Source organism: Acinonyx jubatus, chromosome B1 (assembly GCF_027475565.1).
Source record: "Acinonyx jubatus isolate Ajub_Pintada_27869175 chromosome B1, VMU_Ajub_asm_v1.0, whole genome shotgun sequence".
Classification (NCBI taxonomy): Eukaryota; Metazoa; Chordata; class Mammalia; order Carnivora; family Felidae; genus Acinonyx; species Acinonyx jubatus.
Genome location: NC_069382.1, coordinates 187,792,647 through 187,810,658, shown reverse-complemented (window position 1 = coordinate 187,810,658; position 18,012 = coordinate 187,792,647). Strand labels below are relative to the sequence as shown.

The 18,012-nt window shown below is 36.1% G+C and overlaps 1 protein-coding gene across 19 annotated transcripts in view; it reads right to left on the bottom strand.

Moving 5' to 3' along the window:
• The window catches only part of LCORL (ligand dependent nuclear receptor corepressor like), a 159,101-nt gene that overhangs the window by 113,160 nt on the left and 27,929 nt on the right, over positions 1–18,012 (bottom strand). For 2 of the 19 annotated variants that reach the window (XM_053217527.1, XM_053217528.1), the window contains exon 1: positions 2,614–3,939. The exons of the other annotated variants lie outside the window; for them this stretch is intronic. The gene's annotated coding sequence lies outside the window, so the exon portion shown is untranslated. Of the gene's footprint in view, positions 1–2,613; positions 3,940–18,012 lie in introns of those variants that run through there. 19 annotated transcript variants of the gene reach the window in all.

Here is an 18,012-nt window from a genome sequence, read left to right as displayed (position 1 = left end):
AAAAGACTTCCAGTTTGGGTAAAGACTCAGACTGAAAGAACCCCAAATCTCTTTCTATTACTAAGATATTCTATTTACCAATGTGCTCCAAAAATAACATTGTAAACAATTATTTTAAGATGTTTTTCTGTGACATATATTGGACACAATGTATAAGCCTATATAATGTAAGCCAACTGAATTTAAATGCTGAATGTTTCCTAGATTTGTTTGAAAAGAAGAAAACAAATAAGGACTTACACTTTTGTTTTATTGAGTTTCTCAGCTCCTCCCTAGATAACACCAAGGTCTTACATATATCCTGTTAATTATTTATTCATAGTGCATAGTGTTGGTGCTACCATAAACATCTTTAATCAAAAGTTTTGTTTCTGGAAATCAATTATGGAAACATAATTGATGTTTGTATATTGACTCAATATCTAGCAACATTGCTAAATTCTCTATAAAAACTTATCTGGATATTCTTTACATACACAAACACATTATCTATAGAGAATGGTAGTTTTGTTTTCTCCTTTCAAATCCTTACTGCTTTCTTTTTTCCTGTTCTTGCCTTACCACCTTAGCTAAAGCCTCCATTATGATACTGAAAATTAGTGATGATAGTAGACATCCTTGACTTTGTGAAAATTAATAAAAGGAAATTTCATTTAGAATGGAGGCAGGAGGCCAGCAGTGGGAACTCTCATGTCCTATCACTAGTTGTCAACTGCAGCCTAAATGAAGAGAGGGACTTTGCATGTGGAATCTACCTGACTGTCCCAGAAGGAAAAAAGAAGGCTTTCCTCCTCCCCTGGCAACAGTTTAGGCAATGAGAGACTGTCATAACTCAGCCAACGAAAGGCCACTATACTCTGAACTCCCAGTTGGCTCCAATGTTTGTAAGAGCCCACCCAACTTCCTCCTTTTCCTCTATAAAAAAAGAAACTTGTTCAGGGGACTTGCCTATGGTTTTGCCCCAGCTTGCTTGTCCAGGATGACAAGTCTCTGCTATTCCTAAATAAATCCATCTTTCGCTGGTAAAATAACTGTCAGTTTTATTTTGAAGGTTAACTACTTATGTCCGATCTAAGTGTGAAAGCATTCAAAGTTTCATCATTAAATATAATGTTGGCTACATTCTTTTAAAATAAAACCACTTGGGGCACCTGGGGGGCTCAGTCGGTTAAGCATCCAACTTTGGCCCAGTTCATAATCTCACGTTAGTGGGTACAACCCCTCAACAGGTTCTCTGTTCTCAGTGAGGAGTCTGCTTCGGATCCTCCAAAGAGAGAGATGCAGAAACTGAAGCGGGCTCCAGGCTCCAAGCTGTTAGCACAGAGCCTGACACAAGGCTTAAACTCACCAACCACGAGATCATGACCTGAACCAAAGTCGGAGGCTTAACTGAGTGAGCCACCCACACCCAAGGTATTCTGTTTCTTATGTTACTGCCCATTTCAACTATATTTCTCAATTTACTTGCATAAAATGTTTCAGTATATGTTTTTATCTAATGTCCAACAACATCAGCAGCTGTGTCCTTTTTGCTTCTTATTCCTTACTTTGGTTATTTATGCTTTCTCTTTTTTCTCAATCAAGCTCATTAAAGATTTCTCAATTTTTTTTTTTAATTTAAAAAGAACCTTCTTTTGATTCCTTGATCTCTTTTGTATGTGTGTTTTCTTATCCACTAATTTATGCTCCTGCTTTTATTTCATGTCCTCTATTTTGAGTTTATTTGGCTCTTATTTTTCCTTTTTAAATGAATGTTTATCTCATTAATTTTCAGCTGTTCTTCTTTCCTAACATGTATTTAAAGCTATCAATTTCCATCTAAGTACTCCTTTAAGCTGCATTACACAACTTTTGATACATTCGTATTCTCTCATCATTTGGTCAAAATATTTCCTAATTTCTATTATGACTACTTTTTGGACCCATGGGTTTTGGAAGCATATTTCTTAATTTATTTGAAGAAAATGCCCAATATAATTTCAATCCTTTGAAATTTTCTGAGATTGTTTATGTGGTTGATATAGACAACTTTTGAAAATTCTCTACATATACTTGAAAAGAACACGCACTCTAAATTGGTGGATACAGCATTCTGTATTTGTTCATTAGGTTAGCATGTTAACTGTACTCTTTAAATTATCCTTATTCATTTCTGTTATGTCTCTTCTCAGTTGTTGAGAAAAGTATCTTAAATCTTCCATAAAATTGTGACTTTTTCTATTTCTTTGTTGTTTTATATATTTTTTAGGCTGTATTATCAAGTGTTTATAATTTTATAACTTTCATAGCTTCCTGGTGAATAGAACTTTATACAATTATGACGTCACCTAATTTATTTCTAGCAATGAGTTTTGCATTATACTATATGGTCTAATATTATACATTGACTATATGGTCTAATATTATACAGCTATAAAATAAAACATTTTTTGGTATTGTTTCCGTGATAGGTCTTTTTCAATTATTTTACAAACTTCCTGTATTGTTAATGTGGAATATCTTTTTAAAAACACTCTGAGGGAAAAAAAAATAAAAACACTCTGACATTTTGTCTGAAGTTAGTAATTTAAATTTAAAAGTTACCAATATATTTCGGTTTAAATTTTTATCTACTTTTTTTCTATTTGTATCAAGGTGCTATGTTTCTGTTTCTCTCCTTTCTTGCAAATTCTGGAATTGACTGAATATTCTTCATTCCATTTGTTCTTCTCAGTTTGAAAATTGTTTCCTTTATTTCTATGCTTTTCTCAAGTTAACCCTGAAATCAGGATATAAATCTAAAGTTAATCAAATCTTTACCCATCATTGCAAGACTCAGACCTCCTCCCCATATACGCTATCGCTCTGTGTACTTTCCCGAGCATTATGTTCTTTTATGTTTAGAGACATATTTATCCTTGTCTTTGCTCTTCGTTACTGATTATAACTCAAAGCATGCTTCTTGGACTACTTTTCTTCTGCGTAAAGTAATTCTTTTAGTGAGCATCTGTTGCTGACAACACCCTTCATAAGACTGAATAAAAGTGTCTAAGTCATCCTCATTATATACTTTATGTTGCTCTCTTCTGTATTTTACCTCTCTCTTTTCATAACTGTATTATGGTTAATTTCTTCTACTCTATATATATTCCATTTCACAAATTCCCTCTATTGTACAATCTGACAAACATACCCTCTGATTTAGAGTCAACTTTAAAGAGAGATAATTTTCATACAATACCACGTATCCATTTTAAGGATAAAGTTCAATAAATTTTGACAAATGCATACTTCCATTTAATCAAGAACACAATCAAGACAGAATATTTCCATCAGCTCAAATGGTACCCTTGTGCCATTTTGAGTAAATTGCCTGAAATAATCCAAAGCCCAAAGAAACACTAATCTATTTTGTCATTATAAACTAGACTTGTCTTTTCTAGAGCTGCATCTAAATGGAATCACAAAATACACACTCTTTTGTATCTTGCTTCTTTTGACCAATAGTCTGAAATTTATTCATGGTGTTACATGTATCAGTAGTATTGCCCTTTTAATTGTGGAGATGTATTCTGTTATATGTATATATTATAAATCATCAATTCTCATGTTAATGGTCATTTGGGTTATTTAGAATGTGTGATTATTATAAATAAAGCTGGTATGTACATGCATGTATAAATCTTTATAAATATATATTTCTCTAATAAATATCTAAGATTGTTATTGCTGAAGTTAGTTGTAGAGTTGCTTTGGTTTGTTGTTAAAATTTTAAGAAACCAAATAGTCATTTTTGCAAAATGGCTGTAGTCTTTTACATTCCCACCAGTAATAATACAAGAGATCCAGTTCCACCTTATCAACTTTCGCACTCTAATGAATGTGCATGTGGTTGTAATCTGCAGCTCCTTGATGACTAAAAACTGTTAGCATTCTTTCTATTGAAATGTCTCTATTCTGTTTTGTAACAGAATAATGCTGGCCTCATAAAGCAAACCGAGAAGATAGCTATTCTCTATTTCCTGAGTTTGTATATTTTAATATTTATTCATTAACTATAAATCAGACCTGAAGTTTGCTTTATGGTCAGGTTTTAAATTATAATTCAGTTTTTTTTAATCAATAAAAAATACTCAGATTATCTATTTCTTACCTAAGTCATTTTTGGCCATTGGTATCTTATAAGTTATAGTATTTATTTGCAGAAAGTTGTCCAAAAGAGTTTCTTATTACCCTTTAATGTCTGTAGAATCTGTAGTGATAGCCCTCTATCATTCCCAGTATTTTTTTTTTTTAATTTTTAAAATGTTTATTTTTGAGAGAGAGAGAGATACAGAGCACGAGCAGGGGAGGTGCAGAGAGAGAGAGAGGGAGACACAGAATCCGAAGCAGGCTCCTGGCTCTGAGCTGTCTGCACAAAGCTGGACATGGGGCTCAAACTCACGGACCATGAGATCATGACCTGAGCCAAAGTTGGACACTTAATGGCTTAACTGACCACGCTAAGTGCCCCCTGCCCCCTGTGTTGGTTTAAGTATCTTCTCTCCTTTTTCATTAATCAGCCCAGACAAAATTTTAGCAATTTTATTGGTCTTTTCAAAATACCACTGATGGTTTCAATGATTTTCTTTATTGTCCATCCATTTCTGTGATTTTGATTTCTGCCATACCTTTATTACATCCTTCCTTCTAATTACTTTTGTTGCATTTGCACTTAATTTTTCTAAGTTTTCCAGGAGGAAGCTTAGGTCACAGATTTTTTCCATTGCCCTTTTAAAAATTTTTTATTTTTAGAGAGGGAAAGTGTGAGAAGGAGGGGGCAGAGGGAGAAAGAGACAGAATCTTAAGTAGGATCCACACTCAGCACAGAGGCCAATGCAGGGCTCAATCCTACAACCCTGGAATCATGACCTGAGCTGCAATCAAGAGTCAGACACTCAACTGACAGAGCCACCCAGGCACCCCAATTGTCCTTTTCTAATTAAAGCATTTAAAGCTATAAGCTTCTCTATATTCATTATTTTAGCTCCATCTCATAAATTCTGATCACCTATCTTTACATTTTCATTCAGTTCAAATGTTTGCAATTTCTCTTATGTTGTCTTCTCTTACACACAGGCTATAAATGTGTTGTTTAATTTCCAAAAATTTGGTCATTTTCCAGAAATCTTTGTTACTAAATTCCAACTGAATCCTTGTGATCCATATAGCATGTTGTGGAAGATTGCAATCATTTTATATTTGTTGAGGTTTACAAGTAGCATATGAAGTACATTGGAGAATTCCATGTACACTTGAAAAGAATGTGTATTTGCAGTTATTGAGTAGATTGTACTATGAATGTCAGGCCTACTTGACTGATAGTGTTCTTTAAGTCTTCTACAGTTTTGTTTTTTTGTTTCTTTTGTTTTGTTTTGAAGTCTTCTGTATTTCTGTAGATCATTCTCCATTAGGTTCTGTCAGCTTTTGCTTTGTGCATTTTGAAGCTCTGTCAATTAGGTGTTTATATGTGGGGCTTTTTTGGTGCATACGTTTTTTATTGGTTCTTTGTGAATTTACTTCATCATCGTTAACAAAATGTTCTTTACCCTTGTTCTAAAGCCCTATTCCTTGATGTCTACTGTGTCTCATGTCACATCAGCCATAACAACTTTCTCATGATTAGCGTTTTTCTTCATTTTTAAAAAAAATTTTTTAAAGTTTATTTTTGAGATAGAAAGAGAGAGGTGGGGACAGTGGATGAGGGGCAGAGAGAGAGAGAGGGAGGGAGGGAGGGAGAGAGAAAACCCAAGCAGACTCTGAGCTATCAGTGCAGAGCCCGACACGGGGCTTGATCCCACAAACCATGAGATCATGACCTGAGCTGAAACCAAGAGTCAGACACTTAATTGACTGAGCCACCCAGATGTCCCATAGCATTTTTATTTTATCTTTTTGCATCCTTTTTAACCTTTATGTTATCCCTTTATACTTACATGGAGTTTCTTACAACACACAGTTGAATCTTCCATTTTTATCCAGTCGGTAAATCTCTACTTTTTAATTGAAATGTTTAGACCATTAACATTTAATGTAATTATCAATATCAGTGGGTTTATAACTATCATCTTGTTATTTGTTTTCTGTCACATCTATTATATGTTCCCTTCTCTGACTCTCACCTCCCACAATATTGTTTTAGGTTAAATAACAATTTTTAGTATCCTATTATATTGCCACCATTAGTTTATTAGCTATACCTCTTCAGACTTTTAGTGCTGCCATAGGGCTGCAAAGGTTTTCTCTTAAAAATTTTAGAGATTTAGGGGTGCCTGGGTGGCTTAGTTGGTTAAGTGTCCAACTCTTGATTTCGGCTCAAGTCATGATCTCATGGTTCATGGGATTGAGGCCCACACTGGGCTCTGCACTGACAGTGTGGAGCCTACTTGGGATTCTCTCTGTCTTCTACTCTCTCTGCCCCTCCTCTGCTTGCGCTCCTTTTTAAAAAAGTTTTAGATTTAAGTTTTACATTTAGGTTTATGGTCCTTTTTGATTATTTTTTTGTGAATGATGTGATAGGAATGATATTTTTTCCATACAGACATCTTTTTTTCTATATTTTCTATATTGACATCTATTTGATCCAGCACCATTTGTTTCCTTTTTATACCGTTTTCCTTTTTACATTCTCCATATTGCTCTTCATTATGTGTATGTTATCCCTTGATCCGTGAGTACACTGTGCAAATTCTAAAAGCAGTTTTAACATCCTTATCTGCTAATTCTATTATTTCTAGTCTAATTATTAACTATCAATTTCTATTAATTAATTTCTATTAATATCAATTTCTCCTGATGATGAGACACATTTTCCTGCTCTTTTGCACATCTAATAATTGCATGTGGATGCCAGACTATGAATTTTACACTGTGAATGCTGGATTTTTTTTTCCTTTAAAGAGTGTCATACTACACGACAGGGATGCCCACTCTCACCGCTGTTGTTTAACATAGTGCTGGAAGTTCTAGCATCAGCAATCAGACAACAAAAGGAAATCAAAGGCATCAAAATTGGCAAAGATGAAGTCAAGCTTTCGCTTTTTGCAGATGACATATTATACATGGAAAATCCGATAGACTCCACCAAAAGTCTGCTAGAACTGATACATGAATTCAGCAAAGTTGCAGGATACAAAATCAATGTACAGAAATCAGTTGCATTCTTATACACTAACAATGAAGCAACAGAAAGACAAATAAAGAAACTGATCCCATTCACAATTGCACCAAGAAGCATAAAATACCTAGGAATAAATCTAACCAAAGATGTAAAAGATCTGTATGCTGAAAACTATAGAAAACTTATGAAGGTAATTGAAGAAGATTTAAAGAAATGGAAAGACATTCCCTGCTCATGGATTGGAAGAATAAATATTGTCAAAATGTCAATACTACCCGAAGCTATCTACACATTCAATGCAATCCCAATCAAAATTGCACCAGCATTCTTCTCGAAACTAGAACAAGCAATCCTAAAATTCATATGGAACCACAAAAGGCCCCGAATAGCCAAAGTAATTTTGAAGAAGAAGACCAAAGCGGGAGGCATCACAATCCCAGACTTTAGCCTCTACTACAAAGCTGTCATCATCAAGACAGCATGGTATTGGCACAAAAACAGACACATAGACCAATGGAATAGAATAGAAACCCCAGAACTAGACCCACAAACGTATGGACAACTAATCTTTGACAAAGCAGGAAAGAACATCCCATGGAAAAAAGACAGTCTCTTTAACAAATGGTGCTGGGAGAACTGGACAGCAACATGCAGAAGGTTGAAACTAGACCACTTTCTCATACCATTCACAAAAATAAACTCAAAATGGATAAAGGACCTGAATGTGAGACAGGAAACCATCAAAACCTTAGAGGAGAAAGCAGGAAAAGACCTCTCTGACCTCAGCCGTAGCAATCTCTTACTCGACACATCCCCAAAGGCAAGGGAATTAAAAGCAAAAGTGAATTACTGGGACCTATGAAGACAAAAATCTTCTGCACAGCAAAGGAAACAACCGACAAAACTAAAAGGCAACCAACGGAATGGGAAAAGATATTTGCAAATGACATATCGGACAAAGGGCTAGTATCCAAAATCTATAAAGAGCTCACCAAACTCCACACCCGAAAAACAAATAACCCAGTGAAGAAATGGGCAGAAAACATGAATAGACACTTCTCTAAAGAAGACATCCGGATGGCCAACAGGCACATGAAAAGAAGTTCAACGTCGCTCCCTATCAGGGAAATACAAATCAAAACCACACTCAGATATCACCTCACGCCAGTCAGAGTGGCCAAAATGAACAAATCAGGAGACTATAGATGCTGGAGAGGATGTGGAGAAACGGGAACCCTCTTGCACTGGTGGTGGGAATGCAAATTGGTGCAGCCGCTCTGGAAAGCAGTGTGGAGGTTCCTCAGAAAATTAAAAATAGACCTACCCTATGACCCAGCAATAGCACTGCTAGGAATTTATCCAAGGGATACAGGAGTACTGATGCATAGGGGCACTTGTACCCCAATGTTTATAGCAGCACTCTCAACAATAGCCAAATGATGGAAAGAGCCTAAATGTCCATCAACTGATGAATGGGTAAAGAAATTGTGGTTTATATACACAATGGAATACTACGTGGCAATGAGAAAAAATGAAATATGGCCTTTTGTAGCAACGTGGATGGAACTGGAGAGTGTGATGCTAAGTGAAATAAGCCATACAGAGAAAGACAGATACCATATGGTTTCACTCCTATGTGGATCCTGAGAAACTTAACAGAAACCCATGGGGGAGGGGAAGGAAAAAAAAAAAAAAAAGAGGTTAGAGTGGGAGAGAGCCAAAGCATAAGAGACTGTTAAAAACTGAGAACAAACTGAGGGTTGATGGGGGGTGGGTGGGAGGGGAGGGTGGGTGATGGGTATTGAGGAGGGCACCTTTTGGGATGAGCACTGGGTGTGTATGGAAACCAATTTGACAATAAATTTCATATATTAAAAATAAATAAATAAAAAAAATAAAGTGTCATACTTTATTCAGGAAGTTAAAATACTTGAAGATCATTTTGAGGCTTTTAAAAAAGGTTTTTCAAACAGAAGCAAAAAAAGTCTTCCCACTACTATGTTTAGCTTTCATGGATCTCCACTGAATACCTCTTGTATTCCATGATTGTTTTTACTCTGGTTGGTGGGAACCTGAATGACTCCCAACCCTGTGTGAGTTCTGGAAATTGTTCAGATTACAGCTCATTTGTAATCATTTTTTTCTAAGAGTGTTATTTATCAGCCCTTGTGGAATGCCATATTACATATGCATTAACTGGTTTTTAAAGATTCGAGGGTAACACGTGGTTTCTTGACCTCTTTTTCTGTGTAGCTGCCTGCTTTCTGGTAGTATGGCCCCACAAATTCTAGCCCCTAGAAACACTATGAATGCTGATTTCTATCTTCTCAAGTCAGTGAGACCACTGGGCTCTTTTTGGGTTCATCCTGCTTGTGCTACAGTCTGGATATGACCTCCAAGCAAAATGGTGGTGTGATCATAAAGCCTGTATCATTAATTCCATTTTTCTCAGGGATCACACTTCTATGTTACCTGTTTTCCAATGCTGAAAAAAAAATGATTTTAAGTGCATACTTCAGTTCCTATCTGTCTACACAGGAGAATAAGTCCAAGCCCTCCAACTTTCCCCTGGTCAGAGGCAGAAGTTCATCTGCTGACTTGTCAGTTTAATAATTTTATTTATACAAGTTTTACTATGTTCTTTTTAAAATATTTAACATCTTTTTTAAACTTTTATTTATTTTAGTAATCTCTACACCTAACATGGGGCTCAAATCCATGATGCCAAGATCAAGAGTCACAGGCTCTTCCAAGTGAACCAGCCAGGTGCCCTAAGTATTTAACATCTTTTTTTTATAGCTCCCCATTCCTTGCAAATATTGAGGTCTGTCATTTTTTAAATATGGTAAGCATAATCATTTTAAAAATCAGTGTCTGGGAACGGGCAGGGTGGCTAAGTTGGTTAAGTGACCAGCTCTTGATTTTGGCTCACGTCATGATCTCACAGTTCTGGGATCAAGCCCCACATTGGGCTCTGTACTGACAGCATGGAACCTGCTTAGGATTTCTCTCTCCCTCCCTCCCTCCCTCCCTCTCTCTCTCTCTCTGCTCCTCTCCCACTCATTCACTCTGTCTCTCTCTCTCAAAATATCAAAACATTCAAAAAATAATAAAGCGGCACTCAGTGGCTCAGTTGGTTAAGTGTGTGACTCTTGATTTCGGCTCAGGTCATGACCTCATGGTTCGTAGGACTGAGCTGGCATTGAGCTCTGCGCTGACACTGTGGAGGCTGCTTAGGAATATCTCTCTCTCCCTCTCTCTCTGTTCCTCCCCCACTTGTGCTCTATCTCAAAATAAATAAACTCCAAACAATAATTAAAAATAACAAAGATAAGTATCTCATCATTCCAAAATCTTACAGCGTATGAGTGTGTTCTGCTGTCTTGTGGTTCTTGCTTATCTTGCCTATTTCTTTTTTCACTTAATTCAGTACTTACTGGCTTTTGCCTTCGAAAGATTAAATATTCCCTAAGGCCTAGGATGGATGTACCCCCTTCCCAAAATGCTTACTGTTTGTTTCCAGAAGGCATGTAAAGGCAATTATCAGTTAGAAACCATCTTGTGGTAGGTAGAATAATGAATGGTCCCACAGAAATGTTCATGTTCCAATATCCACTACCCGTGAATAAATCATGTTACCTGGCAAGACGGAACTAAGATTACAGATGGAATTTGATGGTCAGTTGCCAATCAGCTGACCTTAAAATAAGATCATACTGGTAGATGCACTATAATCATAAAAAGCTTTAAATTGGGATGAGAGAGGCAGAAGAGTCAGAATGAAATGGTATCATCAGAAAGACTCAACTAGCCATTGCTGGCTTTAAAGATGAAAAGAGGTGGGGGTGCCTGTATGGCTCAGTCAGTTAAGCGTCAGACTTCGGCTCAGGTCATGATCTCACAATCTGTGAGTTCGAGCACTGCATGGAGCTCTGAGCTGACAGCTCAGATCCTGGGGCCTGTTTTGGATTCTGTTTCTCCCCCTCTCTCTGCCTCTCCCCATCTCGTGGCGCTCTCTCTCTCTCTCTCAAAAATAAATAAACATTAAAAAATTGTAACGATGCAAAGAAGCCACAAGCCACAGAATGCTGGCAACCTCTAAAACTTGGAGAACACAAGAAAATGTATTCTCCCTGGGGCTTCTTTCATAATGTAATACAGTACTGCCAACAACTTGATTTCAGCCCACTGAGGCCGACTTCAGACTTCGGATCCCAGAACTCTAAGATAGTAAATTAGTGTTAGTGTCACCATAAGCCACTAAATCTGTGTTAATTTGTTATAACAGTAGGAAACTAATAAATATTTGTGTTAGTCCATTGAGGCTGTTATAACAAAATAACAGAAATTGGGTGGCTAGAAGTCCAGGCTAGAGTGACAGCATGGTCAGATTTTGGTGAAGGCTTTCCCCTGGGTTACATACAGAAGGCCAACTTCTCTATGTGTCCTCACATAAGTGGAAGGGGTGAGCTAGCTCTCTGGGGCCACCTTTAAAAGGGTACTAATCACATTAATCCCAATCCCATGAGGGCTCCACATTCATGATCTAATCACCTCCAGAAGGCTCCACCTCTTAATATTACTTTGGGCATTAAGTTTTCAACATATGAATTTTGGGCAACACAAAAATTCAGACCATAGTAACACTTCAAACCAATATTATAGCTTGAGGTTCCTTGATAGACTTGATACAGATCTGCTAGTAGGCCAGTCTGTGACAAATTCAATCTCATATATTTTTCACCTTTTCCTGTTCTGCTCATCAGGCAACAGTTTTGGAACTACAGAGAGGAAGGATGATTTTAGGTCTGGTTGCTTTTACACTGAAGGCATGGCCCTGAGAAGCCTAGCTTAATCTGCAGAAGATCTGTAAGAATGTCTATCTTAGACAAACTTGGGCTTGAATTCTGATCCTTTTGCCTAGTTAACCAGAAAAGCACAAGTATACAGTATTTAAAAAGGACTTCAAACTTAAATAGCTTTGCCTTTATTTTCTACTTACCTCTAACATTAGCCTGGGTATTCCCAACTGTCTTTTCAGTTCTTTAATATTTTAAATCTAAGGGGCGCCTGTGTGGCTCAGTCAGTTGAGTGACCGACTTTGGTTCAGCTCATGATCTCACGGTTTGTGAGTTCGAGCCCCGCGTCGGGCTCTGTGCTGACAGCTCAGAGCCTGGAGCCTGCTTCTGATTCTGTGTCTCCCTCTTTCTCTGCCCCTCCCCCACTCATGCTCTGTGTCTCTCTCTGTTTCAGAAATAAACATTAAAAAAAATTTAATATTTTAAATCTAACGTTTTTTTCATTGTTTTCAGCAGAAAGATTTACATAATTTAGATCACCCTTACCAAAAAACAAAAATTTCTTGTGCATTCGGTTTGACCCTAATATAGAATTCATTTATATAAGTACATGCAGTTTATCCATTTTTTGAGGGCTATGTGACTTTTCACTTTTTTTGGTACTATAAACAATGCTGCATTAAAAATCTTCATAAATGTGTCATCTTGTCCAAGTGTTAGTTTCTTGTGCATGGAAATCTGTAAGTGGAATTACTTGGTCCTAATGTATGCACATTTTCAACTTTCCCACATATGGCATTATATGGTTGAATCACTTTACAAGTCTATCAGCAATGTTTAAGAGTTCCTATTTTCCAGAGGCACCTGGGTGGCTCAGTCAGTTAAGTGTCCAACTTAGGCTCAGGTCATGATCTGCAATCTGTGGGTTCAAGCCCCGTGTCAGGCTCTGTGCTGACAGCTCAGAGCCTGGAGCCTGCTTTGGATTCTGTGTTTCCCTCTTTCTCTGTCCCTCCCCCATTCATGTTCTGCCTCTTGCAAAATTAAAAACAAAAACAAAACTAAAAAACAAAAATTAAAAAAAAAAGAGTTCCAAAAAAAAAACAAAGTTGCAATTTTCCCCAAATAACCAAAACTTGGTATCATCCAACTTTATATTCATCAAACACATGAAAATAAAATCATTTATCATTTTAATTTGAAGTTTCTTAAGTTATTACTGAACTTCAGCATATTGCTGAATTGTTCTATGTTCCAATTGCCCTTTTGCCACTATCCAACTGATAGTTGGCCTTTTAAAAATTCATAGTTTCATGTATTATGGATGACAACTGTCAATTTCACGAACAACATTCACCCCCCAATTATGGCTTGACTTTTCATTTTGTTCTCTCACACAGTTTATTTTGTGTTAATATAGTATAGACACTTTTGTATTTTAATTTATGATTTGTACTTTTTTCCTTGGATAAGAAAAATTTTTGAAAGTCAAAAATAATTATTTTATATGTGTGTATGTGTGTAAAGAATTCTGAAGTTCTGCTTTATACATGTAGTTTTTAAATTCATTTTTTAGCAACAGTCTAACATAGAAACCCAAGTGTATCCCAAGCATTATACAATTTCCAATGATTAGTAAGGCTACATTTATGTCCCTGAAGTCCCCAAATGTAAGTCTATATTTGTTTAATTAGAATTTTTTAAAAAATTGTTTAATGTTTATTTTTGGTAACACCCTAAATTACATTCACAGAACAAAGATAAGAACAAAGATAGCACATTTCCCATCCAAAACTGTGCACACCAGAAGGCAATGTAGTGACTGACATCTTTGAAGTACTGAAAGAAACTATCAACCCAGAATTCTACATTCAGTAAAAATATCTTTCAAAAATGAAGGTGAAATAAAGACATTTCAGACTCTCCCCCTTCTCCCAAAAGCGACAAAATTATCATAAGACCCACAATACAAGAAATACTAAAGGAAGTTATTCAGGCAGAAGAATTATTTCAGGCAGAAGAAATACAGACCTTTGGATATATACCAAAAAAATAAAGATTCCTCAAAAATTGTTAAGATGAAGGTAAAATATGAAAGATGATTTTCTCATTTTTAATAACTCTAAAAGATAATCAACTGTCTAAAGTAAAAATAAGTGATACTGGTTAATAGTATACATAAAATTTTTGCAAATTCTATAACTGATAAATGACTTGTATTTAGACTAAAGAATTCTCAAAACTCAGTAAGAAAACAAACTCGAATTTTTAACAAATAGATAGATTTAAATAAACACAATCACCAAAGAAGGCATATGGATGGCAAATAAGCACATGAAAAGGTGCCCAACATCTTTTATCATTGATATCCATATTAAAATTCCAATAAAATATAACTATACACCTATTAGAATGACTAATAAGAAACTGCTAATACCACATGCTGGTAAGGATATACAGCAATTAAATTTCTCACAAATTGCTGGTAAGAATACAAAATGGCCCAACAACTTTTGAAAACAGTTTGACAATTTCTAGTAAGTTAAGCATATACTATCACACAATCCACAATCCCACTCCTAGACATTATTTACCCAAGAGAAATGAAAAGTACATTTACACAAAAACCTGCAAGCAAGTGTTCATGGAGTTTCATTCACAATTACCCAACACTGGAAACAACCCAATGACCTTCAACTGTTAAATGGATAAACAAACCATGGTACAATGGAATACTACTAAGCAAAAGGAACAAACTACTGATACGTGCAACAACATGGCTATATAATCAAATGCATATTGTTAAGTGAGGGAAGCCAGACTCAAAAGTTTATACTGTATGATTCCATTTATAGAACACTCTGTAAAAAGCAAAAGTGTAGGGTCAAAAAGCAGATCAATGGATGCGAGTGCCAAAGTATGTACAGGTAAGGAGAGGACTATCAATGAGCACAAAAGAACTTCTCGGGATGATAGAATGCTCTTTATCTTGATGGCTGAAGAAACTGGTTATCCAACTGTTTGTGTGTCAGAATTCATAAAATGTTCTCTGTAAATTATATTTTAATAAACCTGCTAAAATTTTTTTTTAATATGGCATAAGAGATTTAAAGCAGAGAAACGTGAAGGTTATTATTGAGAATTAAATGAACTATAAGGTAAGATGGCTTGATGGGTTATCCTTAAGAAAAAAAAGTCAACCACAAATGATGTCAGGGTTTAATGTAAAGATGGAAGACTAAAAATCAGATGTCAAAGTCATCAGTGGTGTGTAAACACAACTCAGCTTTCCGCACGTTCATGGCATACCAAACATCCCCTGATTCTCAAAAATAAAGAGCCTTCCGTATGGGGGTAGAACAATGATTTGAAACAAAAGCATGATACAGAATACACACAGAAAAACTTTTTAAAAAAAGTTTTTGAGACTAAAAGGATAAGAAGGCAAATGTAAGGACAATATGATACGTTCATATAAATATGAGATTTTATAAAAGAGTTTCTCAGATGCTCCTAACCCCTTCCTTCATAGGTGAGACCAACTTCTATATGTATAGGGGAAATTAGAAAAATGCTATTTTTAAAAGTATACAATTAATATAAATTTAAGTTACTTTACTTTACTTAGCCAAACTACTCTCACCACCAGTCAGTCCTCTATTTTAGGTAGGTGTTCTTATCCTGTATCAACTATTCTCAAAACACTATTCATTCCTTTTTCTCTGCCTTTATTGGGTCTATTCCTTTTTCTTCTCCATCCCTTCTTTTGCCTCAACTCAAATCCAATGTCTTCTAAGAAAGCACCCCTAATTAAACTATTCCTAATATCTGTGTGTCTTTAAGTGATGACTGAATTTATTTCTGCTACACAATTTAAGTACCTATGACATATTAAGGAAGCCTTTCCAATACCAACTGTAGCTAAATTCAAATGAGTTCACAAAACTGGGATTCTGGCAGTTATAACTTCCAAATTTGAATATTTGCAACTAGAAATATTTTGGGAAATCTACTGTTTCCATAATCCCATAAAGTGGCATTCTTATATTTGACATCTAAACCTATTCCAGGGTAATTTCATATTGCTAGACAGATTAACAACCCCCAAAACCAAAACCAAAACCCACCTCTATTTAGAAGATGCATTCAGATCTTTGGTTTGGAAAATACAGTCACCAAATCTATTACAGAGGCAAGAAGAACATATTTTCTGTCCCTTTCCTAGGACAAAAGTCTAGCCCTGGGCAAAAATGTGAAGCTTTCCCTGGGGGCATGGAGAGAATCATAATCATATTTTCCTTTCTAGTCTTTGGGCACTAATACCATTCTGATGGCTTAAACTTAGTTGAATCTACTTTCTCCTCATTCTGGACAAACAGAGCATATCTGAACTTATGATTACAGAAGTGAAATATACCAAGCGATGGTGAGATACAGGAAGTAGTGGATAACTAAAATAGAGGAGAGGTAAAACTTGCTGATAAGTAACCATATTATAAACTTGAGGGTAGGTACCATGCTGATGCTTTCTTCATTCCCCCACTTTGCTTATCATAATGCTAATTATTAAAGGGGCACAAATCTAATATGTATATTTGTAATAAAATATGTAAATTGTAATGAAAATGTAAACACCTGATTACAATGCTTTCTACCTGTAAAGTTACCTTTGGACAGATTGAGTTGCTAGATTCAGTTCTATGTTTTAAAATCTTACTAAATATAGCAAATCTAGTAATTTTGATGTACATAACATACAAACTGTCTTTAACTAAGGTCACAATTATTCAATAAAGTGCTTCTTCAGTCAGAACTTAGATGGTAAATCGATTTAAATGTATTTTTACTTCCACAGCGGTAAATCCATGCACTACGCTCAACATAAACTATACTGAGTAGGGACGCCTGGGTGGCTCAGTCAGTTAAGCATCTGACTCTTGATTTTGGCTTAGATCATGACCCCACAGTTTGTGAGTTAGAGCCCTGTGTCAAGCTGAGTCCTGTATCAGGCTCCGTGCTGACAGTGCTGAGCCTGCTTGGGATTCTCTCTCTCTCTCTCTCTCTCTCTCTCTCGCTCTCTCCCGCTCTCTCCCGCTCTCTCTGCCCCTCTCACATGCATGCCCTCTCTCTCAAAATAAATAAATTAAAAAAAAAACTACATTGAGTAAAACTATAGCTCATACAAAATTTCAATATTTTGTATCTGCTAGAATCTTGCTACTAAACACTGACTTCTGGATTTAAATGTGACAGACATTAAGGCAGAAGGCAAGAATTCAGACTTCAAGGTTGGAGGAGACAGAAAAAGATGTTGTCAGTTAAGGTTTTCCAGAAATGGATGACACCCAAACTGAGTCTTCATGGAATAAGAGAGTTAGGCAAAACAAGGAAAGGCACATTACATATTTAGAAAAGGAGAGCATGGGGCACCTAGGTGGCTCCGCTGGTTAAACGTCGACTTTAGGTTTTGATTCAGGTAATGATCTCACAGATCATGAGTTCGAGCCCTGCATGGGGCTCCACACTGACAGTGCAAAGCCTGCTTGGGATCTCTCTCATCCTCTCTCTCTCTGCACCTCCCCCGCTCACTCTCTCTGTTTCTCTCAAAATAAATAAACTTAAAAAATTTTTTTAAAAAGGAAAGAAAAGGAGAGGAGCATATATAAAGACAGGGAAAAGAGAGCTTGATATCCTCAAAAGTAGCACTACCCAATAGAACTGTTATATAATGATAGAAATGTTCTATCTGTGCTGTTCAATACAGGAGTTGAGGATCAGATTTTAAATTTTTGTTTGGTTTTAACTAATTTCAATTTAAACAGCCATGTCTAGAAATTGAAAAAGTATGGTAAAAGTAAGGAATGTGATATGAAGAAAGGGCAAATATAAATGGCTGGAGAGAGAAGCACAATGCAGATCCTGAATGGCCTAGTGCATTTTGCCAAGTAGTTAATACTTAGTTTGGAAGGTCAGAATGAGCCATGCTAGGACTTTAAGTAGTCAAGAGACAGGATTAGTTTTACATTCAGAAAAGATCACTCAAGCAGCAAGTGGCATACAGACTAAAGAGGAAAAGAA